Consider the following 20732-nt stretch of genomic DNA (forward strand, 5'->3'; position numbering starts at 1 on the left):
CTACGGGCAAACATCTATTGAATCCTCATCTTGTGCCAAGGGCTTTACATGTGTGATTTCATATAATCATATTTACCTCATGAATTCATCCTATCATGATTCCAACATTACAGATAAAGAAGTAGAAACTTGGGGACACTTAAAAACCAAGTGCACACAATTAATAAGTGGAAAAGCTGTTAATATGAAGTCAGGCAGTCTGATTTCTTGACCATTCTCAATCACTGCAGTGTACTGCTAATTACTGAGAAATAGAAGATAAGAAAGTTAGCAAATGACAGGCAGTTAACGACAGTGAAACTTAGAATAAGTTGCTGTATGATGTCATACTTTTGTGCAAGTAGGACCAGGCACCTCTTGTTCCTGCATCTCCTAATTCCTTCTTAGAAGATTTGGTGGGACTTGTTGGTCTAGGTTTTATCTAGAAAATCTCCTCCTACTCATCCACTGCCTCCAGGTTGGATGCTAGAGTCCTAATCTCCAATTTTGGACCAAGGCAGGATTGGCTTGCCCTCTTCTGGGTGTGGACTATGCAGCCCCTTCCAGAAACTTCTCAGACTTTACTCAGGTCAGGGGGTCTTTGTTGCCCTTTGCTCTGCCCAGTTGCTCTGCTTTGCTTGAAACTAGCTCTGGTTTTAGCCCAGGGATTTCTCTCAGGGGCTCAGACACCCATGCCAACTAGAGTTGCCCTACTTTGCACGGACCAGATCCTCTTCCCGTGCAAAGTGCCTGTGGTGTGTGTTACCCAACCTAAGAGTAAGCTTGATCCTGTCTTAAGCCCAACTTCAGCCAGTCCAAGCGACTGTCTGGACCTCCCTCTTCTAACAGTCAAGTGTTCCTAGGACCTGTTTATTTTCCACCTATACCTCCAACAGTCCCCAGCTGACCACCCTCCTGTACATTCACAGGGTGTGGGCCTCTCATTAGGTCGTTTTCTTACGCTAGAAGGACCCGATATCCTATTCAGCCTGTGGAAGTGAGTTCTGTGAAGATTAAGCAAGGCTTCCCCAGCTCACACCCACAGCCCCATGTTCTCTCCAAGCCACCTTCGGATGACTCACTGCCCTCACGCCCACGCCTTCCTACTTTTTTCAGGAAACGATTTTTGAAAATGGTCTTTTTAACAATAGAAAAGTAATTTTTATCCCCTGGGAGCAAGAATGATGATCCCCAATGCTGTTAATAATATAGCTACACACACACACACACACACACACACATGCACGCACGCACACACACGCATGCACACACCCAAAAGAGGAGCTTTCTAAAACCAGTTTTACAAAGGAAGGGCACAGGTGGGGCTCTCCTGGGAAAGGTGGTGGGAGTATTAACTACTCTGTTTCCATTGCTTCCACAAATAGAGAAAGTGCTTCCAACTGGATAGGAAGAAAACAAAGCAGTCCAGAAGGATGCAAGCCTAAAGTAAATTGCATGTCAGGAAAAAAATGATTTTGCTACTTAAAGAGCCGACTCTCTGTGCCCAGACAAATTATGTCCTAGCATGTGGGTTGCAAACATTTTATGAGTATAACTTCTTCAGACAATCTTACATGAACTCTAATTTTAAACTATTTATAAAATACTTTATTTGTATACATTTTTAAAAATTATTTTTGTATATATTTTTTAAAGATTTCACTTTATTTTATTTTTAATTTTTTAAAGATTTTATTATTTATTTGACAGAGAGAGAGAGAGATCACAAATAGGCAGGGAAGCAGGCAAAGAGAGAGGCGGAAGCAGGCTCCCTGCTGGGCAGAGAGCTCAATGCGGGGCTCCATCCCAGGACCCCAGGACCATGGCCTGAGCCGAGGGCACAGGCTTAACCCACGGAGCCACCCAGGGGCCCCTATTTTATTTTTTTTAAGCAGGTTCCGACCCAACGTGGGGTTCTAACTGGCCACACTGATATCATGTTCTACCAGCTGAGCCAGCCAGGCACCCCTGTTTGTATACATTTTAAGTTAAATTTTATTTAGCATTCACATATAAAGTTCATATATGAGGGAAAACTACTATTTCAATGAATACCAAAATTTAAAATAATTACTGTAGTTAAAACCATTGCAATCTTGAAATCAAGCTTGCCATTTAATTTACTTCTCTATATCATTTTAGTTGCAAAGAGTAAATAAGTATTTATATATATACATATATATACACATACATACATATATATATATATTTTTTTTAATCAGCTTGATTTGTACTCTATTGTATAAACAGATCCAAAATTTGAGAAAGGAATACCAGAACAGTTTTAAATTTTTAAATCAAATCTTCAAGACTGTTGAATTTCTTGTCCTAGATATGAAAGTCAGACATGAAATACCCAACGCTTTTTATAAGTGGTTGACTCATGTAGCAGGATATGCATTCACTTATATAAGCCCACTGAGGCCTAATCGGGACCAGATAGATGCTTTTGAGCCTCGTGGGACAGTTGACTGAGCATTGCATTCTTGGAACAGACATGAAAGGCCAGTGCACGCCCATAACCTTCCCAATCAGTGGCCTATGACTAACTAGTAATAGAGTCGGATTAGTGATGGGTGGCAGGGTGGCTCATGACTTGAAAAGGGCACAGAAGAACTTTCTGGGATGCTGGACATTATGTAAACCTTGATATGGGTAGGGTCGTAAGGAGTACCTATGTGTGAAAATTCAGGTACTGTACACTTAAGAATTGTGCATTGTACTGTAGGTTAAATTATACTTCGAATCTCTGTTAGCCAAAAGAGAGAGAAAAAGGGAGGACCTGGCTCAAAAATCTGTCAGCAGAAATTTATGTGCTTGTGTTTCTATTGTGCTACGTGTTATAATTTGGTAACTAGCTAACATATGTTTTTTGGTTTTTAAGTAGGCTCCACATCCAAGGTGGGGTTTGAACTCACAACCCTGAGATCAAGAGTCCCATGCTCTACTGACTCTTTCAGGTGCCCTGTGTATGTTTGCGTATTTGTTTTTTAACCTTTTTTTCCCTTTAGATTTATTTATTTATTCGAGAGAGACAAAGGTCGCACTTGCAAGCAGGGGGAGGAGCAACAAGAGAAGGAGTGAAAGAATCCCAAGCCAACGTTCAGCTGACCACAGAGACAGAAGCAGGGCTCGATCTCATGACCCTGACATCATGACCTGAGCCAAAATCAAGAGCCGGCACTTAACCGACGGGGCCACCCAGGCGCCCCTGTTTGTGTTCTTAATTATAGTTTAAAAAAATAGTTTAAATGCATTTTAAAAATGAAATCCATGTATACAGTTGACCTTTGAACAACACGGTGGTTATAGCCACTGAGCCCATGGGCAGTTGAAAATCTGCCTATAACTTTTTATTCCTAAAAACTGAACTACTAATAGCCTGCTGTTGACCAGAAGCCTTACTGATCATATCAACAATGAACACATATTTAGTATGTTCTATGTATTATGTACTGTATTCTTACCATAAAGTATACTAGAGAAAAGAAAATGTCATTGAAATCATAAGGAAGAGAAAATACATTTACAGTACTGTACTGTATTTATTGGAAAAAAAAAAAAAAACAACAACCTGTGAATAAGTGGACCTGCACAGCTCAAACCCATCTTGTTCAGAGGTCAACTCTATTTTAAAAATAAAATTCGAATCAAATATATTTAAAAGATGGAAGTTAAATCATGACCTTACAATCACTGACAAACTGTAGAAGATTAAGAAGCCCTGGCTGACCAGAAATGACAAAGAACAGTAGGCACTGTCCTGTGGAAAGCACATGGGCCTCTGTACATACCAACCTGGGTTCAGATCCTAATTCTGCCAGTTGCCTAAGGTCTGGTGACTGGTACGCAATCAAATACGCATCCCCAGTTTCCTCATCTGTAAAATGGGTCTAATGTCACTTGCCTCAGCTATTGCGGCAGTAAGTGAGAATATAACTGAAGTGCCCAGCACACTTAGCCAGCCCCCAACAAGTGCTAGTTCTCATCTCTTCTGTATCCCATAATGCAGTAAAATACACTGGACAAAGAGGGAGTCTGATCATCTTTAACTGACTCAGCCACCCAGGTGCTCCCTTCTTACTGCCTTTAGAAAGGCATGCCTCTTAATTTGTTTTTCCAGAGGCAAAGATTTACTTGCATCCGTCTGTCCACAGCCACACCTGGCCCTCCTTGCCATTGATACATTAGCAAGACTGTACATAGGCCCCTCAGACAGAAACCTGTAACACAAGTGGAGGGGATGACCGGCGTGTGAGTGGAGCTGACCAGCCAGCCCAGGCCCTCGGCCCCCTGGCGCAGGAGCAGAACAAAGGGTTCTGTTCTGGATGGGGGGCAGGATCAGAACAAAGGGTTCTGTTCTGGATGGGGGTGCCTTTCTCTCATCTTCCTGGTTTCTCCTTCCCTTTCTTCGCTGTCTCTCCCCAGCACAGCTCAGGAAGCAGGAGAAAAATACCCAAAGGCAAAAAGGCAGAAAGCATCTGTCTCCCCATACTTTGACAAACGTCTCATAGCTTGTTTAAATGTCAGGTCTAAGATGTCTGCTTGGGGACGTAGCAGGGGATGTAGGGTGTGGCCATCACACCAGTGCCTTAGTCTGGGCATTCTTCGCTTCTTGCCGACTCCCACCTTTTGGTCTGTCAGAACCATTTACTCATCAGGCTGACCATTTAGTTTGGTCTCCAAGCCAGGTGCGTACGTTCAGACCCACTGCAGCAAAGAACTGGTTTGAGCCCCAGGAGCCTAAGTTAGGTCTGCCAGCACTTGTCCGTGGGATCCTCCCTGGTCCAGGACACCTGCCTCTCAGTTGACCCCTAATAGGATGGGTCTGCATTGTCCAGTGCTAGAGCTCTGCAAACAGATCTCAGTCTCAAAGACAAAGAGAGCCTCCTCTCTGCCTGGGTTCTCAGGAGTATGAAGGGCTACGTTCTACTTTGGTAAATTCTATCCAGCTAGGAGTTCAAGACCAGGAGCAGTTAAACCTGGAGACTGTAAGGACCTATTTTAGCCAGAGCACTTCCATCCAGGTTAAACAATGACCTTGTTGTTTAACCCTTAAACTGTCCCTGCTCCCCTTCCCCCAGGGGACCTACTTAAAAACAAGTCCCAGAAACCAGTACCAGGTAACAAAGCGCAAATACAAGGGTGGGTCAGGCCAGGTGGAGACATCCGATTGGTAGGGGATGCATACTGTCTCCCTAGTTACCAAGGAGTATGGGCCCTGCCCCTTGGGGCACCTTTTGGGCACCAATTCTGACCAAGGCGATAGGCTGGTTCAAGTATCTACTAGGGTAAATTATAATTCAATTGGTCACTTATGTGTGACCTAACATGACTATGCAGCTTTCTCTATGTGTTACAATTTCCTTAGCCACCTGTGCGTGGCCAGGCCCAACCGCATGGTCTTTGCCCTTAAAAGCTAGTCTGTGAAGCAGAGAGAGGTCACCCTCTCTGTAAGAGGTGCAGCACCAAACGTTTGGTTTGATTCTTGATGCTTGGTGCAGAATAAAGCTTTGCTTGACCTTTGCTTTGTATCAGTCTCGCTCCTTTAATCACGGACCCATTATTGGGGGACCTAACAGAGACCAGATGCTTGGAAGAAACTTGCTTGGGTTTGAGGCCACCGTCTGCCAGGGTCTTCAGACCCCGGAAGAGGCCTCTTCCTCTGCTGTCCCCACTGGCCACAGGCTAACCTGACCTTGTGGAGTTCTAACCGGCTTGAGTCTGGGGCTGTGGTTCTGCTCCCCTTTTATTTCATGCTCACGGAGCGGCCTTTGTGAAGCGGCCTTGACAAAGTTTTATAGTATCCACAGTCTAGATGTTCTCTGCCTGTACTCTGTTTGCTTGTTATGTTGCAAGAATGTGGCCCAACAGCCTCCACACCCTGATGACTCAGCCTAGCTCTAATGACTGGTGTTTTCCAGGCCTTCCTGAAGGGGGCGGGGGCGGGGGGGGGTGGGCAACGCCTCCTCTAATGTTGGCCAGGTGCTGCCCCCAAGCTGCCTGGAGTGAGCAGGAGAGGAGTGAGAAACACTGCCCACAGGTAGGCAGAAGGAAAGAAAAGGTGGTTTCTGGTTTGTTCCACTCCCCAAAACTGCTGTCACTCTTGGCCTTTCCTAGGCACAGCCCAGGACGTATAAATTAGAGGTTACAAAGAACTTAGTGGGATCAGTTTTGAAGAGAGCAGGCAAAGTGGCTACCTGTTACTTCGAGAAAAGGCAGTTAATACCCACGTAGGTCTCTGTCTTCCTTTCAGAGAACTGGTCTTTGATTTGTAGGCATTCAATTTGCCAGGGGCGGGGTGGGGGTGGGGGAGAAAGCTGACTGTTAAGCTTCTGAAGGACAAAGCAGAGGAAATCCTATAATTAACAATTCAGAGATTCTGAGAATCTTTGACCAAAAAAAGAAATGGCAGAAAAATCACTGTGCTCTAGAGCCATGGCAAAAGGCCAAGCATTGAATAATGGCCATGTAGAAGAGATACAAATGAATTACGTTTTAAATCTATGCTTTTCTTCAGAAAGGAATTGCTTAGGGAAAGTTGACGCTTTAATTATTACTCTTACTAAATGGGAAAACCTTAAGTGATTTTACCTTAAATCTCTGAGCTTTAAACTCTTTTACCAGATTTATAAAATCCAGGCCTCCGTGCAAAAATGCAAACACCTTTCTAGTTCTTGATGGGTTATAACAAAAGCAGAAGACTTAACTCTTCTTTTTATGAAATGAAATCTGAGCACAGTTCACACATTTGCCAATGATTCTTTTCCGTTGCATGTTATCTATGACTCATCTGACGCAAAACAGCTGTAGGGCCTCTCTGCTGCAAGGACAGGGTGGCCCTACCCGGAACTGTACCCTGCTTGTGGTCTAGTTGTTGACTGCATTTCCATAATACTTGTTCCAGCGAACTAAGCCGACCCCGTAGCCTGACTACCCCTCCCCTCCAGCACGCCCTGGAATGGCCCTACCTGGGGCTGGCTCCGGCCCCAGCAGGAAGCACAGGTCTCCTGGCTGCGGACCACACCCACACAGATCTGCGGGAGGATCTTTTTATTTTGATATGATTTCAATTAATCACAAGAACAACACAAGGAACTTTTACAACCTTTGATTTTTTTGTTTGCATTTTTGCCTTTTTTGCTGTGCTATTCTCTCTCTCTCTCCCCCTCTCCTCTTGCGTGTAAGATGGAGAGGTAGTGCCCCTCCTTGTTCCAATATGCATTTTCCAGAAAGGCATTCTCTTAATAACCACAGTATAGTTACACGATCAGGCAGTGAAGCATTAATACCATCCTACTATGTCTTTCATTAATTGCTCCCAAAACGTCTGTACTCTTTTTTTTTCCCATCCCCCCAGCCCAGGGTCAAATTCAAAATCCTGCACTGCCCTTAGTTGTCGGGTCTATTTATTTTCCCATATTCTAGGACACTTCTTCAGCCTCTCTTTTTGTTTCTTGACCCAAACATTTTTTAAAAGTACAGGCCAGTTGTTTTCAATTTGGTTTGTCGCATGTTTCCTCATGATCAGACTCAGGTTATGCAGAGTTGATAGACCCTCCTCCAAGCATGCTAATTGAGGGCATATGATGTGGGATATTGGTTTGTACCAATATAGTGATGTTAGGTTTCATGACTTGACATAGTGGTACCTGACACTGTGAAGTTATTATTTTAACCTTTCAGTAAGTAATGGGGGGAGGGGAGCGTACTTTACATCTCTGTAATTATTATAGATATCTCTGTCTATTTTTTTAAGTTTTTATTTAAATTCCAGTTAGTTAACATACAGTGTTATTTTGGTTTCAGGTGTACAATCTAGTGATTCCTACACTACCGGGTGCTCATCGGCACACATCACTCTTTTTTTTTTTTAAGATTTTATTTATTTATTTACAGAGAGATCACAAATAGGCAGAGAGGCAGGCAGAGAGAGAGAGGAGGAAGCAGGCTCCCTGCTGAGCAGAGAGCCCCCTGCGGGACTCGATCCCAGGACCCTGAGATCATGACCTGTGCCGAAGGCGGCGGCTTAACCCACTGAGCCACCCAGGCGCCCCGGCACACATCACTCTTTAATCCCCATCACCTGTGTGTCCCCTATCCCCTGGTGACCATCAGTCTGTTCTCTATAGTTGAGAGTCGGTTTCCTGGTTTACCTCTCTCTTTTTTTCCCCCTTTGATTGTTCTGTTTCTTGAATTCCACATATGAGTGAAACCATATGGTCCTTGTCTTTCTCTGACTGATTTCATTCAGCGTAATACACTCTAGCCCCATCCATGTTGTGGCAAATGACAAGATTTCATTCTTTTTTATCACTAAAATTCCAGGATCACATCTTCTTTATCTACTCATCAGCAGATGAGCATGTGGGCTCTTCCCATAATTTGGCTATTGTAGATAATGCTGCTGCGAACATCAGGATGCATGTATCCCTTTGAATTAGTATTTTTTTAAATATTTCTTTATTTTGGGGTGCCTGGATGGCTCAGTGGGTTAAAGCCTCTGCTTCAGCTCAGGTCATGATTCCAGGTGATGAGGGAGCAGGAGGCTGGCTGAGGACAGAGCAAAAGCTGGCACCTTGCACCCCCTCTCCACCCGCTCCCCTCCATATGTGTAGCATTCCTCAGGCACCCCTGACTGCCATAAAACGATAAATAGTTAACTTTCAGGGATCACAATCCTGAAGAACAGGAATCTCCCTCGCTCTACAGATGTCCTAGAGGTCTAAACAGGGAGGTTACCTTATCAATATCACAAATTTCCAGAGGCAAATAACTCTCAGTTCCTGAAACCCTAATGTCTCCCTCCCCACCATAAACTGGAGGAGGCTGAGGTAGAAGGGAATGTAAATGATAGCAGGATCATAATACCCCACCAAGAATCTCCCAACTATCTTGATGTCAATGCCTGACCTAAAGACGACATTGATCAAGCCCTAAGGGCAAGGCCTCCCCCCCCCCCCCCGCCCCCGGCACCTTGTAGGCCCTCCTTAACATGTGAAAATTCTGTTGAAACCTCCCATCCCTTCCCCTCACCTTCCCCCAGCCGCAAGGTATATAACATGCCTACCCTCACACCCCGGGGGCAGCAGCTCTTCCTGCCCACAGGTCCTGTCCCCGTGCTTTAATAAACCACCATTTTGTACCAAAGATGTCTCAAGAATTCTTTCTTGGTCATCAGCTCCAGACCTCAGCCCACCGAACCTCACTTAGGTTCTAGAACTTCATCACAGGGTCCTGGGATCGAGCCCCGCATCGGGCTCTCTGCTCAGCAGGGAGCCTGCTTCCTCCTCTCTCTGCCTGCCTCTCTGCCTAATTGTGATCTGTCTGTCAAATAAATAAATAAATAAAATCTTTAAATAAAATAAGATATTTATTTATTTTGAGAGAGAGTGTGTGGGGGTAGGGGAAGGGGAGGAGCAGAGGGACAGAATTGTCAAGCAGATTCTCTGTTGAGCTCGGAATCCAACTCAGGGCTCCATCCCACAACCCATGAGATCATGACCTGACCCAAAAGCATGAGTTGGATGCTCAAGCAAATTAAGCCAACCGGGTATCTCTCAAATTAGTATTTTTGTAAACTTCAGGTAAGTATCTAGTAGTGCAATTGCATATCCTATTTTTTTAATTAATTACTTTTTTTAAAGGTTTTATTTATTTATTTGACAGACAGAGATCACAAGTATGCAGAGAGGCAGGCAGAGAGAGAGAGGAGAAAGCAGGCTCCCTGCTAAGCAGAGAGCCCAATGCGGGGCTTGATCCCAGGATCCTGGGATCATGACCTGAGCTGAAGGCAGAGGCTTTAACACACTCAGCCACCTAGGCGCCCCAATTAATTAATTAATTTATAAATAGCTTCCATGCCCAACATGGGGCTTGAACTCACAACGCTGAGATTAAGGGTCACATACTTTACCAACTGAGTCAGCCAGGCATCCCTGCAATTATCCTATTTTTTCCCCTTTCTTTCTTTTTTTTTTTTTTTGGTTTTGTTTTGTTTGTGTAATTATCATCCATTGATGATTTTTTATGTCTCTCATTTTGGCATTCTACCATAATGAAGAGTTTTCCCTTCACTCTTATTACCTATCATCCATCTATCTATATCAATATGATTCTTATTCTATCAGGGTATACTTCATTATAAATATTACTTATTTTGATGTTCAGATTGTTCCAGATTACTGAGTGGAGCCCCCTCAAGCTGACTTCTGAGTCTTTCCAAAATATTTTCATGATTCTTGGAGCATTTCCTTATCTTCTAGCAAAATAAGATGTTCCAGGCTTATCCTTTACTTTTCCTACTTATTCCTACAGAATAAGCCATTTCTCAAGAATCCCTGATTCTTTTTGTGGGCAATGGTATTTAGAAACCAACATCTGGGTGCTACATATGCTTATTCCTACTAGTATGTCACTGCTTCTGGGACCTCTTAGCAGACAGAATTAGGTAATATTACATATACAAACAAAATAGATACACATAGAGGCAAAGACATATATGAGAAATATGTTGGATATATATATTTGTATATCTGTAGAACTATGACACAATATATAGTTATACCAATAACTAGAATTTCAATGCAACAAACACCTTTTCCAAATTTGTAAGTTGTTTCCCCAATGTTTAGAAATCTGTTTCTCACTAACCTCAATCTCAAGAATATACAGATTGTAGTTTCAGAATTGCTGATCCATAGTACCATTAAAAGCAAACCTAGGGGTGCCTGGGTGGCTCAGTGGGTTGAGCCTCTGCCTTCGGCTCAGGTCATGATCTCAAGGTCCTGGATTGAGCCCCACATCAGGATCTCTGCTCAGCAGGGAGCCTGCTTCCTCCTCTCTCTCTGCCTGCCTCTCTGCCTACTTGTGATCTCTCTCTCTCAAATAAATAAATAAAGTCTTTAAAAAAAAAAAGCAAACCTAATGAGAGTCCAAGATGTTAACAATCTGGGGGGTTAAAACTTACATACATTGGAAGTGCACAAATCCCAAGTCTACAATTGAGTGACTTCGGAAAAACGGATATACCTGTGTAACCTACAATTTTTTCAAGATACAGAACGTTTATCTCTGTATCTTCTTAGAAAGTGCCCTCCTGCTGCTCCTCAGCCAGCAACACCCCCTCACACAAGCAAGAGGCAGCGACTGTTCCGGTATTTTGCTTAGTCTGTAGACATCAGTTGGCCCCCCTGGTTCTGAACAACCATCTTCAACTTGGACCCTACTCTGTGCTCTCCCCCTCAGGGCTTGTGCTACCTCAATGCCTGGCCTTAGATTCTGTTCTGTCTGCTCTTTCTTGGCAATTCCAGATTTGATTTCCAGTTCCACTTCCAGTCTTTCCTGATCCCTGGTGCCAAAGAGTCTGCCCCTCCTCTGGGCTAGATATTATTTTGTTCTGGCACTTGTCTACATTCCTCATTCTTCCTGGGCTTTTGATCCGGCCCCAAGGGACCTCTGGCCTGGAATGTGCTTCTAGGATAACACAATTTACCAAAGATTGTTTCATAAAAAGACATAATTTCATGAAAAGGCTCCTTAAGATTTGGTAATATTGCCCTGTCTGATCCTATTTGATATCTGGATTCTGAGCCACACCCGTTCTTCTGTTTTTCTTTCTTTTTATTTGTTTGTTTGTTTGTTTGTTTACTTATATTTTTTTTTAGAGAGGGAGAGAGCAGGCTTCTTGCCCAGCGTGGAGCCCAATGTGGGCTCAACCTTACAGCCCTGAATTGAAATCAAGAGTTTTATGCTGGGATGTTGGGTGGCTCAGTCCAGTCGGTTAAGCATCTGCCTTTAGTTTAGGTCCTGATCTCAGGGTCCTGGGATTGAGCCCCCCATTGGGCTCCTTGCTCAGGGGGGAAACTGCTTTCTCTCTGTCAAATAAATAAATAAAATCTTAAAAAAAGCAAAAAGAGTCAGATGCTTAACCGACTCTTCTTCTGTTTCCAAATCTTGCTTCCTTACCCCACTTGGGTGTCTGTCACAATCCTCTGTTCCCTGTGACAGCGAGAGCCAGAAGCTGGTGAGGCTTTTCTCACAAGGGTACCTTGTGAGCATGACTATGGTAAACAGAAACCATGTATTTTGTGGGAGTTTAGTACATGTGAAATCACTCAGCCCACCACCAAGATGTGCCAAATGGCCAGAGGGGGTGGGGCACAGGCAGAGAAGGTGGGTGGGTCCCTATGCATCCTGTCAATGCTTAATGAATAACTCCCTTTCATAGTGCCTAGCCTAGCCAGACCTATAGGCTGTAGAGGGTAGAAATTAAGGTGAGGTCTCAGAACCCGGAAGTCACACCCATGCTGCTATTTAGAAAACAGTGGGGTTATAATAGCTTCTTTTCTAGGCTCCCTAATGAAAAGAGGTAGTGTGGTTCAGTCATGAAAGCTTCTGAAAAGACTCTTTGACACGAAGGCCCTTTGCTGCACTCTTCTTGTTGGCCCTTGATTATATCAGTGGTTTAATAAGCAGTTGCTTGTTCTGCCTTTTGTGTGCTTGGATCCCCGTGTGACACCCCCCCCCCCACAAACCTCTCCTAACCCTCCCCCCCCACCGCAAGACTAAGTAAGGGCTCCTTGAGGGAGGTGACAAGGTTGTGCATTTTTCCGTTTTCCTCCCATCTCAGCGCCAACTCCTTGTCATGTGACAGGAGGTGTTTAGTAGATACTTTTGAATTAAACTGAGTCTTCTTAGTCACTTTCACGAGGTCATCCCTCCCTAGTATCTCAGTTCCTACGGCGATTCCAAGCACAAAGTAGGTACTCAGACTGACGGAGTAAATCATGAACTGATTGTGCTACATGGTTGTTGGAGCAAAGTGTTATTCCTGTCAGGAGTCTGTGTTTTTGAAGAGCGCAGCAAGGAATGGGCCAGTGGCACTCCCCAGATAGTGGAATCACAGGCACCAGAGAGCCAGAGGAGGACCTTTATGAGCAGGGGACTCTTCGGTGCCCCACCGATCATGCCACATCACCACGTTACTCTTCGCCTGAGGGTCTCGAATGTCAGGCCATAACAGGATCATTATATTCTGCTGATGCACTGTGTTGCTGCCTGGTTTCCCGAACTGCTCTCTCCCATTCAACTTCATTTGTTTACTCTGGCCCGGCAGCGAATGCGCTGTAGCACCTTCTTCTAAGGAGCCTGGTAGACACCAAATCTCCTGGAAGCAAACCGTCTAAGCTTTTATTGCTGCCAGCAGGACGGTAGAGGTTGACAGCAACAGCCCTGCAACCGGGGGCCCTGGAGGCCTGGTTGACGGGCCACGTATGTTCTGGGGTTTGGTTTCCACTCTTGAGCCTGCCCTATTTGCTCAGGTGCCCAGCTGTGTACAATGCACCTCTCCTCTGCCTCCCACTGCTGTGCTGACACAGTTCAAGCCCTTGCTTGCCTCTTACCTAGGCTATTTTCACCATCTTAATGAGCCTACATGCCGTCAGTTGTGGTAAGATGTAGAGCTATTTGGCCATGATCTCAAATTTATGATTAGCCTCCTACTGGGGTTACTACCTGGCCCACTGGTGTCTCCAGTCAGGGACAAGGCCAGGAAAACACAAGCCATTTAGTACCATCCAGATGAGCTGGACTGGGCCACACCTCAACCAGGAAGTCTCATTTGGACCCAAGGCCAATGGTGCTCTCTCAACCTTGACTTCAGTTAGAATCAGCTGGGGAGAGGCACCTGGGTGGCTCAGTGGGTTAAAGCCTCTGTCTTCGGCTCAGGTCATGATCTCAGGGTCCTGGGATGGAGCCGTGCATCGGGCTCTCTACTCAGTGGGGAGCCTGCTTCCTCCTCTCTCTCTGCCTGCCTCTCTGCCTACTTGTGACCTCTGTCAAATAAACAAATAAAATCTTAAAAAAGAAAAAAAAAGAGAATCATCTGGGTAAACAAACACATTTTCATGTGCAGTTCCTACCCTGTGATCTTCTGATTTAATTAGGCTGGGATGAGGCCTGGACATGTCTATTCCTTCCTCTGGAATGAACTTTTGTGTAGGTACGCAAGTACTTTTGTCTAAAGAAATGTTACAAGGGGCGCCTGGGTGGCTCAGTGGGTTAAGCCGCTGCCTTCGGCTCAGGCCCTGATCTCAGGGTCCTGGGATTGAGTCCCGAGTCGGGCTCTCTGCTCGGTGGGGAGCCTGCTTCCCTCTCTCTCTCTCTCTCTGCCTGCCTCTCCATCTACTTGTGATTTCTCTCTGTCAAATAAATAAAATCTTTAAAAAAAAGAAGAAGAAGAAATGTTACAAATTCATCATTAGTATATTTTAACCTATTATTACAAATTTTCATTACAATTTCAACTGTTACAAAGTGTTCCAAGGAGTATACCTATTTAACCATTCATCTATCATTTGTTGAACATTTAGTTTGTTTCTGATTTTTAGTTATTACAAAAAGAGACATAATGAGAGCATTCTTCACAGGAATTTTCCTTATTTGAGGCATTTTGCTTTTTCACCTGGAGAAATTTCCAGAAGTTTTATTACTGGACACAATAATATGAAAGTATTTTAGACTCTTAATATTGTCTAACTGCTCTTCAAAAGGCTCTTAACCAATTTACACTCCTTCCAAAATGGATGAAAATTTCTATTTTACCCAACATCGGTCATTTGTTAACACAACAAAACATTTATTTTCTATTTCAATGTATATATCTATACTTGAGGCTTATATTTTTTCAAAGCTCCCCAGGCAACCCTAAGGTGAAGACTTGGTGGAGAGGGATAGCAGGTTGGACTGAAAGTTAACAAGTGCTGTGGCCCCTTTTCCTCAGCCTCTGGAGATCCTTTGATACAAAAACCCAGGAAATGGGCACCAAGGTAAAGAGGAGGTTCCTTTCCAAGGCCTTGGGCCCAGTAGACTCAAGTCATCTTCCCTGGCTCTTCCTAGGGAGGGGCCTGACTCCTCTGGCTGCCTAGGGTTGGCAGTGACCCAATGGCAACCAAGGGCACGTGATCCCGAAGAGGGAGAACAGGACAAAAAAAGGAACTGTTCTACACCCTTGGGAACGAGGAGCCTCTCCCCCAACTCTCAAAGAATCTATTTCCCTGCCCTTGGGCCTGAGTCACAGGAGGGTGTGCTGACCACCCTTATCAAATGTGCCTCCTCCAGTTTCCCCACGGTCTTGGTTTTTCAAATTGCTTTTTTATTTTTAAAATTAATTAATTAATTAATTAATTAATTAACTGAGAGAGAGGGACAGCGTGGTGAGGGGTGGGATAGAGGAAGAGAGAGAATCTTAAGCAGCCTCCATGCCTAGCACAGAGCCTGACTCAGAACTCGATCTCACAGCCTGAGATAATTAGCTGAGCCAAAATCAAGAGTCAGACGCTTAATTGGCTGAGCCACGCAGACGCTCCAGTTGCTTTTCTAAATACAAAGGGCTCTTTTATTCATAAACAGTAATACATAAATGAATATGGCTAAATTGGAAAGTTCTCCCTTACATCCCGATTTCCATTCTCTTCCCCAGAGGTAACCTGAGAATAGTTTGGTGTCTCTCTCTAGGTCTTTTTTGTAGCAGGTGTGAGTCTGTGTGGATGCACACAGGATTTTTTAAATATATAAATGGAGTTATGGTATATATAGTTTTCCCCAATCTGCCTTTATCATTTAACTTTAAAGTGTTGACCACCTTCTGTTAGTTAATATACATCAGCCTCCTTTTCCATGGCTGCATGATACTCCATGGTATATGCCGCTATCATATGATTAAACATGTTTTGTTGCTGGTTGCTTCAGTTGCCTTTAATTTTTCTCTATAACAACTATGCCGCGATTAGCTACTTTGTATATGTCTTTGTGTCCTCTACGTAGCTTTGAGTATCATCACAGCCAGAAAAGTGCTGGTGTTGGTCTTCAAGGATGCACACCCCGAGTATCTCTGCTACCTCCAAGACTCATTGAGACCCTGGAAGAACACCGCCCTGGTTCAGTCCTGGCTTCTGCTCTTGCCCTGTTGTTCTGCGGGTATGTTCGCAACATGCCTCTGGACCAGCCACCAGAATTCTGACAACCTCATCATATCGTGGAAGGGAAAAAAGTATAGCTAGTGACCCTCCAAGCCATTGGGAAGAAAGAAAGAGGGCCAGCTCCTTCAAACACAATCTGGTTGGAGAAAGTACGAATGTGGTTATCTGTCAGAATGGTTTTCTTTCTTTTTACCCTCCCTCCCTCCCTTCCTTTCCTTATTTGACGGAAGGAGAGAGCGTGTGAGCACAAGCAGGGGGAGTGGCAGGCAGAGGAAGATGGAGAAGCAGGCTTCCCCCTGATCAGACAGCCCAATGTGGGGCTTGATCCCAGGATCTGGATCATGACCTGAACCAAAGGCCGACATTTAATGACTGAGCCACCCAGGCGCTCTTAGAATGTTTTTCAAGATTCTCAGTCTTTTGCCCCTGGGATAGAGTGTAGGACTGAAACAGCAGTGAATCACTAAGGTCAAGATCCCAGAGCTACAGTGGTGGTAGAAGCTCTCCGAAGCAGCAGAGGACGTGAGGAAGTATGGTGTTTGTGTGTGTGAGTGTAACCCTGAACCAAATGTCCTTGGCTCATGGACAGACATTGCCAACCCTTGATCTAATATGTTGTTGTACTCTTGTCCTTTAAGATTTTCAAGCAACATCGTCCTGCAGGAAGCAGTGAGGGCTAATGAGAAGCAGACAGTGCCCTGCGAAACAGGAAATCTGGTTCCATTTATGGCCCCACCAGGACCTGCCATGGGATTTTGAGCAGCGCTGTTTTGCTGCCCCATGCCCTCTTGTTTAGAGGTGCCATCTGCACCTCTGGGATACAGGGGTTAGGTTTCTTGTTTTTCCTGAAAAATAGTGCCAGTGTTAAAAAATGGGACAGGCATGGGGCGCCTGGGTGGCTCAGTGGGTTAAGCCGCTGCCTTCAGCTCAGGTCATGATCTCAGGGTCCTGGGATCGAGTCCCGCATCGGGCTCTCTGCTCAGCAGGGAGCCTGCTTCTCTCTCTCTCTCTCTCTCTCTCTCTGCCTGCCTCTCCATCTACTTGTGATATCTCTCTGTCAAATAAATAAATAAAATCTTTAAAAAAAAAAAAAAAATGGGACAGGCATGCTTGTTTTGGCAGCACATATACTTAAAAAACTGGAACGGTGCAGAGATTAGTGTGTCCCTGTGCAAGGATGACATACACATTTGTGAAGCGTTCCATTAAAAAAAATAAAATTTAAAAAAAAAAGGGACAGACAAGGGTGCTTTTTCATTAGGATGAGATGTTTTCTGTGTTTGGCTTATCCTGCTTGAATGTTTCCTTCTTCCTTACTTTCTGGACACGCGGAAAGAACACATGTTCATAGTCTTGGAAGGAGGGGACGAGCTTCTCTCCTGAAATGCATTTCTGCATGCACAAATGCAAAGGCAGCTGTTGACCTGCTCTCACAGGGCTTCGGAAACCCTTTGGGAAATGGTGATGTGGTCACGGTTAAAGCAACAAGCAAATCTGCAATCAGGGGTAGGCTACATTGGGGCAGTACTAAAGTTTCCTCATGGAAAAGTGATCTACTTAGACAAATGCAGACTTTAAATTTGTTTTTCTTGAAGTGTAATAGATACAGAAAAGTGCATGCACTGTAGATGCCCAGCCTGGTGAATTTGTGCCAAGTGAACACACCTACGTTACCCTGGTAACCATGACGTAGGTCGAAAAGTAGAATGTTAGAGGCCCTTAGAGGACCCGTCCCCCGACCCTCCAGTAACTAGTCCTTTGAGGTATAGCTACTAACCTGACTTTCAACACTTTATGTTTTTGCTTGGTTTTGACCTTTATATACACTTGTGAAGTTTACTCATGTTTTGTGTAATCTTGTTCTTATTTCTATTACTTATTACTTACTCTTGTTACTATATGGTATTCTATGATAGAGATATGCCACGGTTTTATTTTATTTTTATTAACATATAATGTATTATTAGCCCCAGGAGTACAGGTCTGTGAATCATCCAGCTTACACACTCCACAGCACTCACCATAGCCCATACCCCCCCCACCAATGTCCATAACCCCACCACCCTCTCCCTACCCCCCTACCCCCAGCAACCCTCAGTTTGTTTTGTGAGATTAAGAGTCTCTTACGGTTTGTCTCCCTCCTGATGCCATCTTGTTTCATTTGTTCTTTTCCTACCCCCCAAAACCCCCCATGTTGCCTCTCAACTTCCTTGTATCAGGGAGATCATATGATAATTGTCTTTCTCTGATTGGCTTATTTCACTAATATGCCACGGTTTTTTATCCATTCTATGTCGATGGGACTTGGGGTTGTCTTTTGCTTCAGCAGCTTCGCACTTTGCTGGTAGGAATAGTTTTGCACCTTCTGTTGGTGTCCGTGTGCATGCATTTCAGTTGCACACAGTCCTGCAGGCAGAATCCTGGCTCACAGTGTGTGCGGGCGTTCAGCTGTCATGGCCCCCGGAAATAGCAGTAGGTGAGAGTTCGGAATGTATTTTTGATAGGGGACAAAGCAAGCAGCTAAGATCAGGCGCCGGGTTCCTGGTCTCCTCCCAGGCTGGGACCATGGGAGAGCCAGAGCAAAGCCTTTACCCTCTGTGTTTCCTCAGCTGTAAATAGGAAGTAATTAGAACCTGCTCTAGTATTTGCTGTGGGCTGGAAAAGCCCTCTGCAAAACTTCAAGCTGCACAAATGGAAGCTGTCATTAAAATGGAAGCAAGGAAGGGAAATTTTTAATTAATGAGAACTAAAGAATAACTATACTTATGTGGATTTCCATTCCCCATTCAGAATCCAGAGATTAGATTAACTGCTCATCTGGACAGAGCTGTATTGCCAAAGGGGTTTGTGTTTTATTCTCTCAAACCCAGACACAGGAAGTAGCTTCCCAAACCCAGCCCCTGTTTCTTGCTAGAAGATTCTTCAGGGGCCTGGAACCCCAGCGGTCCTCCCCAGCCCTCACCCCCCACTCCCCTAATCCCGCTGTCTTTCTCTCAGGCACCAAATGCCCCAGCTTTTTCCTTCCCCCTGCATCAGCCTGAGTTGGCCTACTCTGCGAAAAACTGGTTTGGCTCTCCCTGATGACTGGATCAGTTATAATGCACCAGGAAAGCCAAAGGACACAATCTTTCCATGTCTTCCTGCGTTATTGAACATAAAGTGTGAGTATTGTCAATGAGGTTCTTTGGTCTCACAGTACAACTAAAAGCTCACAGGTATTCATTCTACCAAAGACTGCTAAGTAAGCTACATCAGGGGCTGTAAAAATTAATAACTAGTTGAAAGTAGTGTCAACATTTTTTTCCATCCTACTGGGTTCCCTTGCAGATGGTTACACAAGTAGAAGGCAGTGCCCTCTTCTGGCCAATGTCACACCTGCATGGCTGTGGCTAAGGGAATTGCCAACTCGTGGGTCTGGTGCTTAGGAGGGAGCTGGCTCATCCTGGGGTCAGTCTTGAGCAAATCACATTTGCGGATTCACCTTCCCTTTCTTCTTCAAAAGAGAAAAATCAAAATTGTGATGGTTACATTGAATGTGTGATTAACATTTAAATCGGTAAACTATTCTACCTTTCATAATGCGGGTGGTTATCCTTACAAGCAAAACCTGAGGTTTCCTGAAGGAAAAAAAAATTCTGCTTTAAGACTGCAAAATAGAAACCTGGCTGAGTTCCCAGCCTTCAGATTTTGAATACAAGACTGCAATATCAACTCTTCCCTGAATTTCTAGCTTGCCAGCCTGCTCTGCAAATTCCAGACTTGTCAGCCCCCACAATCGTGTGAGCCAATTCCTTAAAATAAATCTGTGTGTGTGTATCCTGTTGGTTTTGTTTTTCCCTGGAAAACCTAATGCACAATCTAACTCCAAAACCCATTTTTATCACTGACATCTTGTTTGCGCAAATATAAGAGGACATGAAGTGTAGCAGTTGACCTTCTGAGTTCAGGGTCAAGTCCCAGTACCATCTCATTTACTAGTTTCATAAACTAGCTCCTTAATTATACTTACCGTTGGTATCTTCATTTGTATAAAGGAGGAAATAGTAACACTTATTGGATAGATGGTTGTGAAGATTAAGAGAAAACACGTGCTTAGAATAGTGATTGGCTCATAGTAAGTACTAAATAAATATTAGTAATTATTTTTAATTATTATTATTAAGATCATAGAAGGAAACTGTCAAAGAAGGGTGACTTATAGGATGAGGGGTACATGGAAGGGCAGCTAGTTTCATTCACTTCCCCACCCTTGGTTCCCCCAGACCCCCATGCACAGGTAGTCTCTGCTTTTCACTGCCTGTTCCTGGATGATATTATAAAGCCATTTCTTATAAGGTGTCCTATCTCTTCCTATAGGTACCCAATTAAGATTAAAAGTTGGGGAGTGCCTGGATGGCTCAGTGAGTTAAGCCTCTGTCTTTGGTTCAGGTCACAATCTCAGGGTCCTGGGATGGAGCCCCACATTGGGATCTTGGCATGGAGCCTGCTTCCCCCTCTCTCTCTGCCTGCCTCTCTGCATACTTGTGATCTCTCTCTCTCTGTCAAATAAATAAATAAAATCTTTGAAAAAACAACAACAACAGTGTTTTAAAAAAAGATTAAAAGTTGCATTCCAAATAAAGGACAAATTCATATATGAAACCATTATTATGTCACAAAAGCAAAGTTTAGTGAATCTTGATAATCATTTAAAACAGTACACTTGGGCACAAGGGTGGCTCAGTGGGTTAAGCCTTTGCCTTCAGCTCAGGTCATGATTCCAGGGTCCCAGAA

General features: G+C 44.2%; 1 long non-coding RNA gene across 1 annotated transcript; it reads left to right on the forward strand.

Moving 5' to 3' along the window:
* Positions 1 to 5941: 5941 nt before the first annotated feature.
* LOC309866950 lies at positions 5942 to 16839 on the forward strand. The gene is made up of 3 exons (XR_014312891.1): positions 5942 to 6022; positions 15805 to 15957; positions 16598 to 16839. It is a non-coding gene; the product is annotated as an uncharacterized lncRNA (long non-coding RNA).
* Positions 16840 to 20732: the final 3893 nt, after the last annotated feature.

The sequence above is a fragment of the Mustela nivalis genome (assembly GCF_964662115.1).
Source record: "Mustela nivalis genome assembly, chromosome: 6".
NCBI classification, from domain to species: Eukaryota; Metazoa; Chordata; class Mammalia; order Carnivora; family Mustelidae; genus Mustela; species Mustela nivalis.